At 47.2% G+C, this 13,952-nt stretch overlaps 1 long non-coding RNA gene across 1 annotated transcript in view; it reads right to left on the bottom strand.

Annotated features, from left to right (window-relative positions):
• LOC135050604 (uncharacterized) overlaps positions 1-13,628 on the bottom strand; it is a 159,559-nt gene extending 145,931 nt beyond the window's left edge. The window contains exon 1 of the long non-coding RNA XR_010241692.1: positions 13,356-13,628. This is a non-coding gene — a long non-coding RNA (uncharacterized LOC135050604). The remainder of the gene's footprint in view (positions 1-13,355) is intronic.
• Between the last annotated feature and the right edge of the window lie 324 nt (positions 13,629-13,952).

The following is a 13,952-nucleotide window of genomic DNA, read 5'->3' on the forward strand; positions in this document are numbered from 1 at the left end:
CCTGTGTGAAACCACAACCAATAACTGCAGATACAGTACGCACTGGGACGGGCACCCAGCATCCTCTACGGACTAAGAGAAAAGGATTTACAGGTAAGTATTAAAATCCTATTTTCTCATATGTACTAGAGGATGCTGGGGTCACTTCAAGAACCATGGGGTTTATACCAAAGCTCTAGAACGGGCGGGAGATTGCGGATGACTCTGCAGCACCGATTGACCAAACTTAAGGCCTTCATCGGCCAAGGTGTCAAACTTGTAGAACTTTGCAAATGTGTTTGACCCCGACCAAGTAGCTGATCGGCAAAGTTGCAATGCCGAGACCCCCCGGACAGCCGCCCAGGATGAGCCCACCTTTCTAGTAGAATGGGCTTTCACCGATACTGGTAACGGCAATCCAGTCCTGGAATGAGCGTGCTAAATGGTGTTCCAGATCCAACATGCAATGATCTGCTTGGAAGCAGGACACCCAACCTTGTTGGGAGCATACAGGACAAACAGAGCCGCTGTTTTCCTAATCTGAGCCGTTCTGGCGACATAAATCTACATCCAGAGATTTTGCCTGAGCGAAGGCGTCAGAGGCCTCAGGCACCACAATAGGTTGGTTGATGTGGAAAGAGGAAATCACCTTCAGTAGAAATTGCTGACGTGTCCTCAATTCAGCTCTATCTTCCTGGAAGATCAAATAAGGGCTCTTGTGAGACAAGGACGCTAACTCAGACACCCGCCTTGCAGATGCCAAGGCCAATAGGATGACCACTTTCCAAGTGAGGAATTTAAACTCCACCTTCCGGAAAGGTGTAAACCAATGTGATTGAAGGAACTGCAACACCACATTACGATCCCAAGGTGCCCCTGGAGGCACAAATGAAGGTTGGACGCGCACCACGTTTTTCACACAAAACTGAACTTCTGGAAGGGAAGCTAATGGTTTCAGAAAGAAAATTGCCAATGCTGAAAACTGGACCATATTGGAGTCCAACTGTAGTCTGCATTTCCCGCAGCCTGTAGGAAACGGAGAAAAACGCCCTAACTGAAACACTTCCGTTGAAACGTTCTTGGATTAACACCAAGACACATATTTTCTCCAAAAACGGTGGTAATGTTTAGACGTTACTCCTTTCCTGGCCTGAATGAGAGTGGGGATGACTTCCTTGGGAATACCCTTTCGGGGTAGGATTTGGCGCTCAACAGTCATGCCGTCAAATGTAGCTGCGGCAAGTCTAGGTACATGCACGGTACCTACCGTAGTAGGTCCTCGCGAAGAGGAAAAGGCCCAGGATCTTTTAATGATCAACTCCTGAAGATCTGGGCACCAAGCCCTCCTTGGCCAGTCTGGGGCAGTGAAAATTGCCCGAACCGTTGTTCTTATTATTATCCCGAGAACTTTTGGGATCAGTGGAAGTGGAAGGAATACACTGACCGGAATAGCCACTAGGTCACCAGAGCATCTACTGCTATTGCTGAGGGTCTCTTGACCTGGAACAATTTTTCTGAAGCTTCTCGTTGAGATGAGAAGTCATCCTGTCTACTGGAGGAACTCCCCAAAGACTTGTCACCTCTGCGAAGACTTCTTGGTGGAGGTCCCACTCTCCCGGACGTAGATCGTGTCTGCTGAGGAAGCATGCTTCCCAGTTGTCCACCGGAATGAAAATTGCCGACAGAGCCCTTACATATTTTTCTGCCCAGAGGAGGATCTTCGTCACCTCTGCCATTTCCGCTCTGCTTTTTGTTCCGCCTTGCTGTTACCTTATCCAACTGGATCTGCACGGGGTGATCTTGAAGAAGATGTACCGCCTGTTGAAGGCCGTAGTAAATGGCTCTCAATTCCAGCATATTCATGTGAAGGCAGGCTTCCCGACTTTACCATTTTTCTTGGAAGCTTTTCTCTTGAATGACAGCTCCCCAGCCTCGGAGACTTGCATCCGTGGTTACCAGGACCCAGTCCTGAATCCCGAACCTGCGTCCCTCTAGTAAGTGCGAGGTGTGGAGCCACCACAGGAGCGAAATCCTGGCTTTTGACAACAGGATTATCTTCCAGTGCATGTGTAGGTGCTAACCAGACCCCTCGTCCAACAGGACCCACTAGAACACCTTGGCAAGGAACCTGCCAACTGAATGGCCTTGTAGGCCTCAACCATCTTTTCTAATGTATTGATGGATTGACACTCCAGCTGGTCTTGGAATCTGAATGACCAGACTCCACTGGAAGAAAAAACTCTCTGTAGTATCTAGTATTATTCCCAAAACCGACAACCGCGTCGATGGGCCATCAGTGATTCTGGTAAGTTTAGGAGCCAACCCTGTTGAAGAACTGTCAGGGAGAGTGCAACGTTTTGCACCAACTGGTTTCTTGATCTCGCCGTTATCAGGAGACCGTCCCAGTACAGGATAAATGTGACTCCGTACTAGAGAAGGAGAACCATCATTACCGCCATCACCCTGGTGAAATTAGTAATGACCATCCTGAATAGCAAACCTCAGGTAAATTTAATGCAGAGGAAAATGTAATTAGACCTCCTTTATTCTTTTTTTAGATTGGATCTCACTGCCCTGAGAGATTCCATCTTGGATTTGAAATTCTTTAAATAGAAATTATGGGATGTCAGCTTTAGGATTGGTCTGACCTAGCCGTCTGGCTTCGGGAGCACGAAGAGGCTTGAATAACAGCCTACTCCCTATTGTGACAGGGTACACCAGGACCATGACCTGATCCTGACACAACTCTTGTGTTGCGTCGCATACTACCTCCCCGTCCGGAGGAGAATCGGTAATAATGAAGAATTGGTGAGGGAAAACGCCTGGAAACTCCAGTATGCACCCTTGGGACACTATTCGTAAAACCCACGGGTCCAAGTCCGTTCCAGGACCGACTGAAACGTTTTAGACATGGCCCCACCAGTGTGGGCTCCCGCAAGAGAGTCCCAGCGTCATGCGGTGGATCTGGCAGAAACAGAGGATGATTTCTGCTCCTGTCACCTTGCAGAGGCTGCTGACCTCTTCCATTTTCTCATTCCTCTACCTGCAAAGAAAAAAGGGGAACCCGTATCTATTGGGCCGACATGACTGCATCCGACAATTATGCGTCATCATCCGTTGTGAGGGAACATAGGCCCAGAAGGTAGACTTATCAGCGGCATCTGCCGAGATCAAATTAACTAGGCCGTCACCAGGCTTCACCTTCATCGGGAAGAGACTCCATATCTTCTCGGAGTCAGCCTCAGCATTCCATTGGTGAATCCACAACGCCCTCCTAGCCGAGACCGCCATGGAATCGGCCCGCGAACCCAAGAGTCCTCTATCCCTTGCAGTCACACGAAAGCATGCTGCAGCGTCCTTGATATGACCCAACGTAAGGAGTATCCCATCTCTCCCCAGGGTATCTATAACGGATGACTAGGCAACCGACCATTTTTGAATACTACTACTCCCCATGCGCATGTAATAGCAGGTCTAACTGACGTACGCGTGGACACATAACTAGAACATAACGTAGCTTCCTACATATGATCTGCTGGCTTTGTGATAGCGCCCCGTGCAGAACAGGGGGTGATACACACTTTATTCTATCCGTGGCGGGAAAAGCAATAAACAATCGGAATCCTCTTGAGGATTTGAAATCATCTTGTCAGGGCTGACCCAGACCTACTCAAACAGAGCCTTCAGCACATGAGAATGAAGAATGTTACTTCAGCAGTATTATCTCCTATATAATAGCCCTGTGATTCTGTGCCTGGGTCTCTAACGCTGGGCGTGGCTAGGAGCTCTCATTGGGTTAGTGGCAGGTCTATCACACCCAGTCCACAGCTGATTGGGCGAGAAACGCCTCCAATGGGAGGCTCTGCCCTTTGCCTGCTGTATTTTCACAGAGCAGGATTAGCAATGGGACTGATGGAGCTGCAGCTCCAGCCCCACACCCCAAAATAGTCCCACTGCATCTGCAGCAACATACCCTCCGACAATTTACACATAAACATTGATGCAAATTCGTAAAGGGGGCGTGGCCACGGCACAGCGGCGTGGCCATGCCCCTTTTCCTATACTTTCAATGGAAGCTTGGAGAGTCAAAAAACGGTACAGACCATAAAAAAAGGACTGTACCTGCCAAAAAGGTGCAGCTGGAGGGTATGCCACTGCATCTGCAGCAAGTCTCTGTGCTGTAGATAGGGGAAAAAACAATCCTTTTACTGCAGCGTCCTATGGGGGTCATTCCAAGTTGAACGCTAGCTGCATTCGTTCGCTGTCCAGCGATCAGGCAAAAACTCGGCACTTCTGCGCATGCGTATGCACCGCAATGCGCACGTGCGGCGTACTATTACAACGAACGATGTAGTTTTACACAGGGTCTAATGATGATTTTCAGTCGCACAGGCAGCCACAGAATGATTGACCGGAAGAGGGCGTTTCTGGGTGTCAACTGACCGTTTTCAGGGAGTGTTCGGAAAAACGCAGGCGTGGCTGGGCGAACGCAGGGCGTGTTCATGACGTCAAATCAGGAACTGAATGGTCTTAATTGATCGCAAGCGCCGAGTAGGTCTGAAGCTACTCTGAAACTGCACAAAATTGCGTTTGCACGGCTGCTAAAAACGGCTAGCGAGTGATCAACTCGGAATGACCACCAATGTCTTGCTGCCAGTTCACTTGCCCCCTCCGGCATCAACAATCCCCACTCCCTAGCCGCGCCGCAGGTGGGACAAAAGCTGCTGCAGCCACCGGCATAGATGTGTATGAAAGCGGCACAGCGGAAGGTTTTCATAGGCCTCCCTGCACTGCATACTCTCTGAGCCCCAGAGCCTGCTCTGCGTGTGATGTCACAGAAGTGCCTCCCCGCTACAGCCGCACCCAGATCCCCAGAGGCCCTGACTCCGCAACACACCACCTGGCCTGCCGGCCTGGAAGCCCCGAGATGGTTAATGTAGCAGATAGAGAGGGTGATATCGCGGAGGGTAATGTCTGGACGCTGAATCAATGTAAAAGGTGACAGTGCTGTGCAGTGCAGTGGGTGTGCAGTCAGGGCCGTTGCTAGAGTGTTCGGCGCCCCCCTGCAAACTATAAATTTGCACCCTCGCATACTTTACAAACGCACAGCGCACATAATGACCCCTGTAGTAGAGACACTACCAGAGACGCTTACACATGTAATGCCCCCTGAACCAGTGACGTTTACACATGTCACGCCTAGAGATGAGCGGGTTCGGTTCCTCGGAATCCGAACCCGCCCGAACTTCAGCCTTTTTTGCACGGGTCCGAGCAGACTCGGATCCTCCCGCCTTGTTCGGTTAACCCGAGCGCGCCCGAACGTCATCATCCCGCTGTCGGATTCTCGCGAGACTCGGATTCTATATAAGGAGTCGCGCGTCGCCGCCATTTTCACACGTGCATTGAGATTGATAGGGAGAGGACGTGGCTGGCGTCCTCTCCGTTTAGAATAGATTAGAGAGACACTTGATTTACTAATTTTGGGGAGCATTAGGAGTACTCAGTACAGTGCAGAGTTTTGCTGATAGTGACCACCAGTTTTATTTATAATCCGTTCTCTGCCTGAAAAAAAACGATACACAGTCACATACCATATCTGTGCTCAGCCTCAGTGTGCTGCATGATATATCATCTATGTATATCTGACTGTGCTGAGTGCTTACTGCTCACACAGCTGAATTGTGGGGGAGACTGGGGTGCAGTTATAGCAGGAGTACAGTGCACACTTTTGCTGCCAGTGACCACCAGTATATTGTCTGCCTGAAAAAGTTAAACACTCCTGTGGTGTGTTTTTTTTTTATTCTATAGTATAAACGCATTCTCCTGACAGTGTCCAGCAGGTCCGTCATTCATTATATTATATAAATATTTACCTACAGTAGTGTTATATTTTTTTTTTTCATCTCTATCATCTTTATCATCTCTATATTAGCAGACGCAGTACGGTAGTCCACGGCTGTGGCTATTTCTGTGTCGTCAGTGCTCGTCCATAATTGTATACCTACCTACCTGTGGTGGGGTTTTTTTTTCTATCTTCTTCATACTAGTAGTTTAGGAGTCTGCTGACAGTGTCCACCAGGTCCGTCATTATATTATATACCTACAGTAGTAATATATTTAGTATATTATCTATACTAGCAGACGCAGTACGGTAGTCCACGGCTGTGGCTATCTCTGTGTCGTCAGTGCTCGTCCATAATTGTATACCTACCTACCTGTGGTGGGGTTTTTTTTTTCTATCTTCATACTAGTTGTTTAGGAGTCTGCTGACAGTGTCCACCAGGTCCGTTATACAGTATATTATATATATAAGCAGCATTACGGTAGGCCACGGCTGTACCTACCTCTGTGTCGTCAGTGCACTCGTCGTCCATAAGTAATATAATACTATACTATCCATCCATCTACATTATATACCTGTGTTGTTGTTTTTTTCTTCATACTAGTTTAGCAGTCTGCTGACAGTGTCCACCAGGTCCGTTATACAGTATATTATATATATAAGCAGCAGTACGGTAGGCCACGGCTGTACCTACCTCTGTGTCGTCACTCGTCGTCCATAAGTAATATAATACTATACTATCCACCCATCTACATTGTATACCTGTGGTGGCTTTTAGTTGTGCGCAAAATATGGAGAACAAAAATGTGGAGGTTAAAAAAATAGGGAAAGATCAAGATCCACTTCCACCTCGTGCTGAAGCTGCTGCCACTAGTCATGGCCGAGACGATGAAATGCCATCAACGTCGTCTGCCAAGGCCGATGCCCAATGTCATAGTACAGAGCATGTAAAATCCAAAACACAAAAGATCAGTAAAAAAATGACCCAAAAATCAAAATTAAAAGCGTCTGAGGAGAAGCGAAAACTTGCCAATATGCCATTTACGACACGGAGTGGCAAGGAACGGCTGAGGCCCTGGCCTATGTTCATGGCTAGTGGTTCAGCTTCACATGAGGATGGAAGCACTCATCCTCTCGCTAGAAAAAAGAAAAGACTTGCGGCAAAAGCACAGCAAAGAACTGTGCGTTCTTCGAAATCACAAATCCCAAAGGAGAGTCCAATTGTGTCGGTTGCGATGCGTGACCTTCCCAACACTGGACGGGAAGAGCTTGCGCCTCTTTTTTTCTTTGCGTCATGTGCTGTTTGGGGAGTATTTTTTGGAAGGGCCATCCTGCGTGAGATGGGCCAGGTGTTTGTGCCGGCCACTAGGGTCGCTTAGCTTACTCACACAGCTACCTCATTGCGCCTCTTTTTTTCTTTGCGTCATGTGCTGTTTGGGGAGTATTTTTTGGAAGGGCCATCCTGCCTGACACTGCAGTGCCACTCCTAGATGGGCCAGGTGTTTGTGTCGGCCACTTGTGTCGCTTAGCTTAGCCATCCAGCGACCTCGGTGCAAATTTTAGGACTAAAAATAATATTGTCAGGTGTGAGGTGTTCAGAATAGACTGGAAATGAGTGTAAATTATGGTTATTGAGGTTAATAATACTATGGGATCAAAATGACCCCCAAATTCAATGATTTAAGCTGTTTTTTAGGGTTCTTTGAAAAAAACACCTGAATCCAAAACACACCCGAATCCGACAAAAAAAATTCGGGGAGGTTTTGCCAAAACGCGTTCGAACCCAAAACACGGCCGCGGAACCGAACCCAAAACCAAAACACAAAACCCGAAAAATTTCCGGTGCACATCTCTAGGACTCACGCCCCCCCTGTACCAGTGACGTTTACACATATAACACCCCCTGTAGCAGTGACGCTTACACACGTAATGCCCCCTGTAGCAGTGATGCTTACACACGTAACGCCCTCTGTACCAGTGCCGCTTACACACGTAACTCCCCCTGTACCAGTGCCGCTTACACACGTAACGCCCCCTGTACCAGTGACGCTTACACACGTAACGCCTCCTCTACCAGTACCGCTTACACACATAACGCCCCCTGTACCAGTGACGCTTACACACGTAACGCCCCCTCTACCACTACCGCTTACACACATAACGCCCCCTGTACCAGTGACGCTTACACACGTAACGCCCCCTGTACCAGTGTCGCTTACACACGTAACGCCCCCTGTACCAGTGACGCTTACACACATTATGCAGCAGTCACACATACACACACACACAACAGACACATATATATACAAACACACACATACGTACTGTACACACATTACACACATACACAGTCACACATATATACAGTATACACAGACACTGTATACACACACACACACATACTCACTCTCTTTCCAGACACTTATCTAATGAAGTCTGGCTGGCCGAAGCTGTAGCAGCTCATCCTCCTGCTGCAGCATGGTCCCGTGTAGCTCCGCCACTTACTCCCATCTAGCCCCGCCCACTTTGGCTCCCTCCCGTCCACTGAATGTCACACAGGGGAGGGGGGAGAGGAGGTTTTGTGCTGATGGCGCCAAGGGGGAGAGGAGGCTTTGTGCTGCCGGCGCCGAGGGGGAGAAAAGGTTTTGTGCTTCCGTCGCCGCTGCATGTGTGACAGCAGCCAGCAGCAGCAGGGATAGCAGCAGCAGCTCAGCACAGGGATGCAGAGCAGGGAGAACGTCTCTCCTTCCTGGTGCCTCCCTGCACTCCATCCCTTTGCTGAGCGCCTAGCGCCGCCCCTGTGTGCAGTGTCAACTGACACTGCACAGCACTCTCACCTTTTACATTGATTCAGCCAGTCACACAGTTCTGCCAGACAGTCACTATTGTTAGCACCAGTGTCTCAACGCGCCGCATTATGGGAAGTAGACTACAGCTCCCAGCAGCCCTTAGCACCCAAACATTCCGCCCCTTAGGGCTGCTGGGAGCTGTAGTTTATTGCGTACATCTTCTTCCCTGTAATGTGGTGCATTGGGACACCGGCGCGAACAATAGTGACTGCCTGCTGTGCGAGTCTCTGGGAGAGCCACTGCCAAAGGGAGGACAGCAGCTTAGCTGCTGACAGGAGGAGAAGCAGGATAAGCATTACCCTCCCCTCCCCCACTCACAGTACCTCCGGGCCCCATCCGCGGCACCCCCACACACCCCCACCAGCACCCGCGATAGCTCCAAACCCCCTCCCCCACCCCCACCCGCAGCGACCCCGCACCCGTACCTCCCACCCGACAGGGTAACTCTTACAGCCGTTTGTGGGAAGCACTTCGCTTCAGACATGCCGACACACGTGTACCAAACATGTCAGAGAGACACAGATAGAGTTTGCCAGCTCATAACCCAGCGCTTAATCAACAGTTCTGAACATTATAGAATGCCCCCAAACCTGCAGCGCTTTTATATTAAACATATATTGCACCAATTTGACTGTGCCCCCCCTCCCCCGTTTTGCACCCTGATACATTCAGCAGTGTGAGGAAGGACCGGTGTCTCTGCAATAGAAAATGGCGCTGGCTGTGTGAGCTGTGAGGGCTAAGCCCCGCCCCTTTAATGGCGCGCTTCAGTCCCGCTATTTTAGTTAAAATCTTTATACTGGCGGGAGTTAGGACAGTGCCCCAGCACCTACGTCCCCTGTTGCCAGTCTTATAATTGAGGTGTATATGCTGCCCAGGGCGCCCCCCCGCGCCCTGCACCCTGGAGTGCCTCCGAGTGTGGGAGCATGGCGCACAGCGCGGCCGCTGTGCGGTACCTCAAAGCCGTCACTGAAGTCTTCTGATCTTCTTCTACTCACCTGTCTTCTGACTTCTGGCTCTGCAAGGTGGGTGACGGCGGGCTCTGGGAACGAGCATCTAGGCGTACCTAGCAATCAAACCCTCAGGAGCTAATGGTGACCTGTAGCCAAAGAAGCAGAGCCTTTAAACTCACAGAAGTAAGTCTGACTTCTCTCCCCTAAGTCCCACGAAGCAGGGAGACTGTTGCCAGCAGTTCTCCCTGAACATAAAAAACCTAACAAAGTCTTTTCAGAGAAACTCAGTAGAGCTCCTCAGTGTGCATCCAGTCTGCCTGGGCACATATTCTAAACTGGAGTCTGAAGGAGGGGCTTAGAGGGAGGAGCCAGGTCACACCCTTTGAAAGTCTTAAAGTGCCCATGTCTCCTGCGGATCCCGTCTATACCCCATGGTTCTTGAAGTGACCCCAGCATCCTCTAGGACGTATGAGAAATATATATAAAATTATGCATTGTGGCTTAGCTAACCAGTTATTAGCTACATGAGTAATTCCAGAGGACTGGAAAAGAGTGAACGTAGTCCCACTGCACAAAAGTTAAAACAAGGAAGAGGCAAACAACTACAGACCATTGAGTCTTACATCAGTAGTAGGGAAATCGATAGAAACACTCTTAAAATAAAGATTTGCAGATTATCTCAAATCCAGCAATTTACAGGATCCCAAACAGCATGGGGAGATTGTGTCAAACAAATCTTATTGACTTTTTTGACTGTGTGACTAAAGTAATGGATAAAGGTGGAGCTGCGGATATAGCTTATCTAGACTTTAGTAAGGCTTTTGACACTGTTCCACATTGCAGAATGCTAAATACACTTGGAAGCTTGGGATTGGATACTAGGATTATTGAATGGATAAGATCTTGGTTGCAAGATAGAAAACAGAGAGTGGTAAATGGAGTGCATTCACAGGAGGGAAATGTTACCAGTGGAGTACCCCAGGAATCTGTATTTGGACCAGTGCTTTTTAATATCTTTATTGGTGACATTACAAATGGCATTAAAGAGAAAGCAAGCCTTTTTGCAGATGACACAAAGGTATGCAACAGGGTAGACACACCAGGTGGGATAAAACAAATGATTGAGGTAGACTAGAGGAATGGTCAGGAGTGTAGCAATTACAGTATAATGCCAAAAAATGCAAAATCATGCACTTGGGTCTCAAAAGTCCAAAGACTAAATATAGTATTAATGGCACTGTACTTGAAACTACTGAGGAGGAAAGTGATCTAGGAGTCACTATTTCAGGTGACTTAAAGGCAGGTAAACAATGTAACAAAGCAATGAGGAAGGCTAGTCAGATGCTTGGCTGCATTGGGAGACGAATCAGAAGCAGAAAGAAAGAAGTAATAATGCCACTGTAAACAGTAGGTCATTGGTACGGCCTCATCTAGAATACTGTGTTCAATTCTGGAGGCCATATCTTCAAGAGGATATTAACACGTTATAGACTGTACAAAGAAGGGCAACTAAAATGGTGCATGTCCTGCATAACAAAACATAGCCAGAAAGACAAAAAATCTCAATATGTATAGTTTGGAGCAGAGAAGGGAGGGGAGGGGGGGGGGGGGTGGCGGACATGATAGAAACTTTCAAATATATCAAGGGTTTTAACAAAGTACAGGAGGGAAAGAGAAGCAATAGGACACGAGGACATGCACTGAAACTGGATGGGGGAGCTTCAGGGGAAATTTGAGGAAAAATTACTTCACAGAAAGGGTAGTTGACAAGTGGAATAGCCTCCCATCAGAGGTGGTAGAGGCTAAGACAGTAGAGCAATTTAAACCTGCATGGGATAGACATAAGGATATCCTTACAAAGAAATAAGGATCTAATAAGGTTTGAGATAAAAATATTATAAAAAAAGGGGCAGACTAGATGGGCCAAGCAGCTCTTATCTGCCATCAAATTCTATATTTCTATGTTTCTATGGATGTGTAAGACACCTCTTCAGATGATTTGAAGGATTTAGAAATTGCACTACATGTCTTTTTAAACATTTCTGCAATTTGTAATTAATGGTTAAACCTTGAGTGATACATGTATTATGCATACATTATTATATATTCTTAACTTTTTCCTCCTTTTGTAAATGTAGCCTTTCCTTAAACCTGTAAAAAAAAAGGTTACTGGTGACTGAAAAATAAACAGACCGCATACTGTAATTCAGAAATACTTTTATAACCCTTCCATTATCTACAAAAGAGAGATTCAGCAAATCAGAAGAAGACATTATCATGATATAACATGTTTATATGACCCTTTACCATGCCAAAGGATTAACAGATAAGCCTAGAAGAAAACTGCCAGATGTTGATGCTACAATTGATCCAGACACATCATATATCAGAAATATAAAATAAGAATATTCTCCTACTAGTTGAGGATTTTTCTCTCCGACGGAAATGTTTACATGTTGCCAAAATAAATATTTTTTTCCACTTAAATAGATTCATCTGAACTGTGAATTAATATCTCATGCTGTTGTAATTGATACTCTGTATCCTGTAGTGTTATAAATGACCTCACAGCAATAAGCCAGAGTGCTATTTTTGTGTCATAAAATCATGTTGATAATTTTATGAGCAATACAATATAAAAATGGTTAATGTTGAAGAAAGTAGAACATCTGCACCATTTAAGCACGGGAAAATCGACTTAATAGAAAATTAAATATTAATATCAATCTTTAATACTTTCATAGGATAGCCACAAAGTTTCTCAACCTATTTTTACTTTAAAAGGATTTTTCCTACTAGGTTTTTATACTGAAAAAACGGGCAGTTAGCTTCACAATGAAAATGCACATATATAGGGGGTAATTCCAAGTTGATCGCAGCAGGATTTTTTTTAGCAGTTGGGCAAAACCATGTGCACTGCAGGGAAGGCAGATGTAACATGTGCAGAGAGAGTTAGATTTGGGTGGGTTATTTTGTTTCTGTGCAGGGTAAATACTGGCTGCTTTATTTTTACACTGCAATTTAGATTGCAGATTGAACACACCCCACCCAAATCCAACTCTCTCTGCACATGTTACATCTGCCTCCCCTGCAGTGCACATGGTTTTACCCAACTGCTAAAAAAAAATCCTGCTGCGATCAACTTGGAATTACCCCCCATAGTACTAATGTACTTGATGACTGGTAATTGTTGGCCCCTCCCTTCTCTAGCCAGTGATTCCTAGCACTCTGTTCTAGAGCAGGAAATGTGTCTTGCCTGTTTTGTGTCTTGCAGGCAGCGCAATTATTTGCAATGTACTGTATATGGATTTTCTATTGACAATTATTACATTTGGAGCAGAGCACAGTTTTCAATAATGTAATATGAAGTTTCTTAGGGGTTTTCATAGATGATGATTTCTAAATCAACAGGCACAGGATTTACAACTCTAATAATCTTATATCGGCCAGTGTATCTAAGTCCTAACATACATTAGGGTTGTCTTCATCTGATGTTTTAGTGCAGGGGTGGGGAACATTTGGCCATCCAGCTGTTGTTAAACTACACATACCAGCATGCCCTGCTACAGTTTTGCTATTTGGCCATGCTTAAACTGTTGCAGGGCATGCTGGGATGTGTAGTTCAACAACAGCTGGGGGCCACAGGTTTCCCACCCCTGTTTTAGTGGCAAGTCAAACCCTATATCAAACCTTAAACTTAATAAAATGCCTACATAAATCAGCAGAGTGTTTTACCTGAGAGATAAAACATGCAGCAGAGCAGTGATCTCCAGTCCTCCAGACTTGTATGTGTTACAAATCTCCTCAGCATCACAAGTTAAATAATTAGCAGCACATGACTCAGGGGCGGATTGGTACACCGGGATGCCGGGATGTTTTGCCGGTGGGCTGAGCTCCGTCCTCTCTGTGCACCTCCCCCTCCTTCCCCTCCTAACGCCGGGCCAATTCATCTCTCTAATGTACTGCTGCCACAGGCAGCTCAGGCTGGAGACGCAGCTGTGAAGTTGCTGGGTGCCGCCCACTATGCAAATAACCCAGCCACAGCCAGCGCAGTGAGAGGCCAGGCATCACAAACAGGCGGCCACTCACTGCGCTGGCTGTGGCTGGGTTATTTGCATAGTGGCCGGCAGTCAGCTACCATGGAGCGCCTCAGAGACAAACCCCCAGACCGGAGCTGCTGTGGAGTGTAGGCATGATGACTGCCGGCCTTAGCTGCTAAACCAGGATCACCAGCACCAGGAAGAAGGCCTTGGTAAGCGGAAGGAGGCTGGTCGGCTTTGCTGCTGCTAGGCAGCCCCTGACGGCTCTATTACTCACACTAGTCTAGCTGCA

Source organism: Pseudophryne corroboree, chromosome 2 (genome assembly GCF_028390025.1).
Source record: "Pseudophryne corroboree isolate aPseCor3 chromosome 2, aPseCor3.hap2, whole genome shotgun sequence".
Classification (NCBI taxonomy): Eukaryota; Metazoa; Chordata; class Amphibia; order Anura; family Myobatrachidae; genus Pseudophryne; species Pseudophryne corroboree.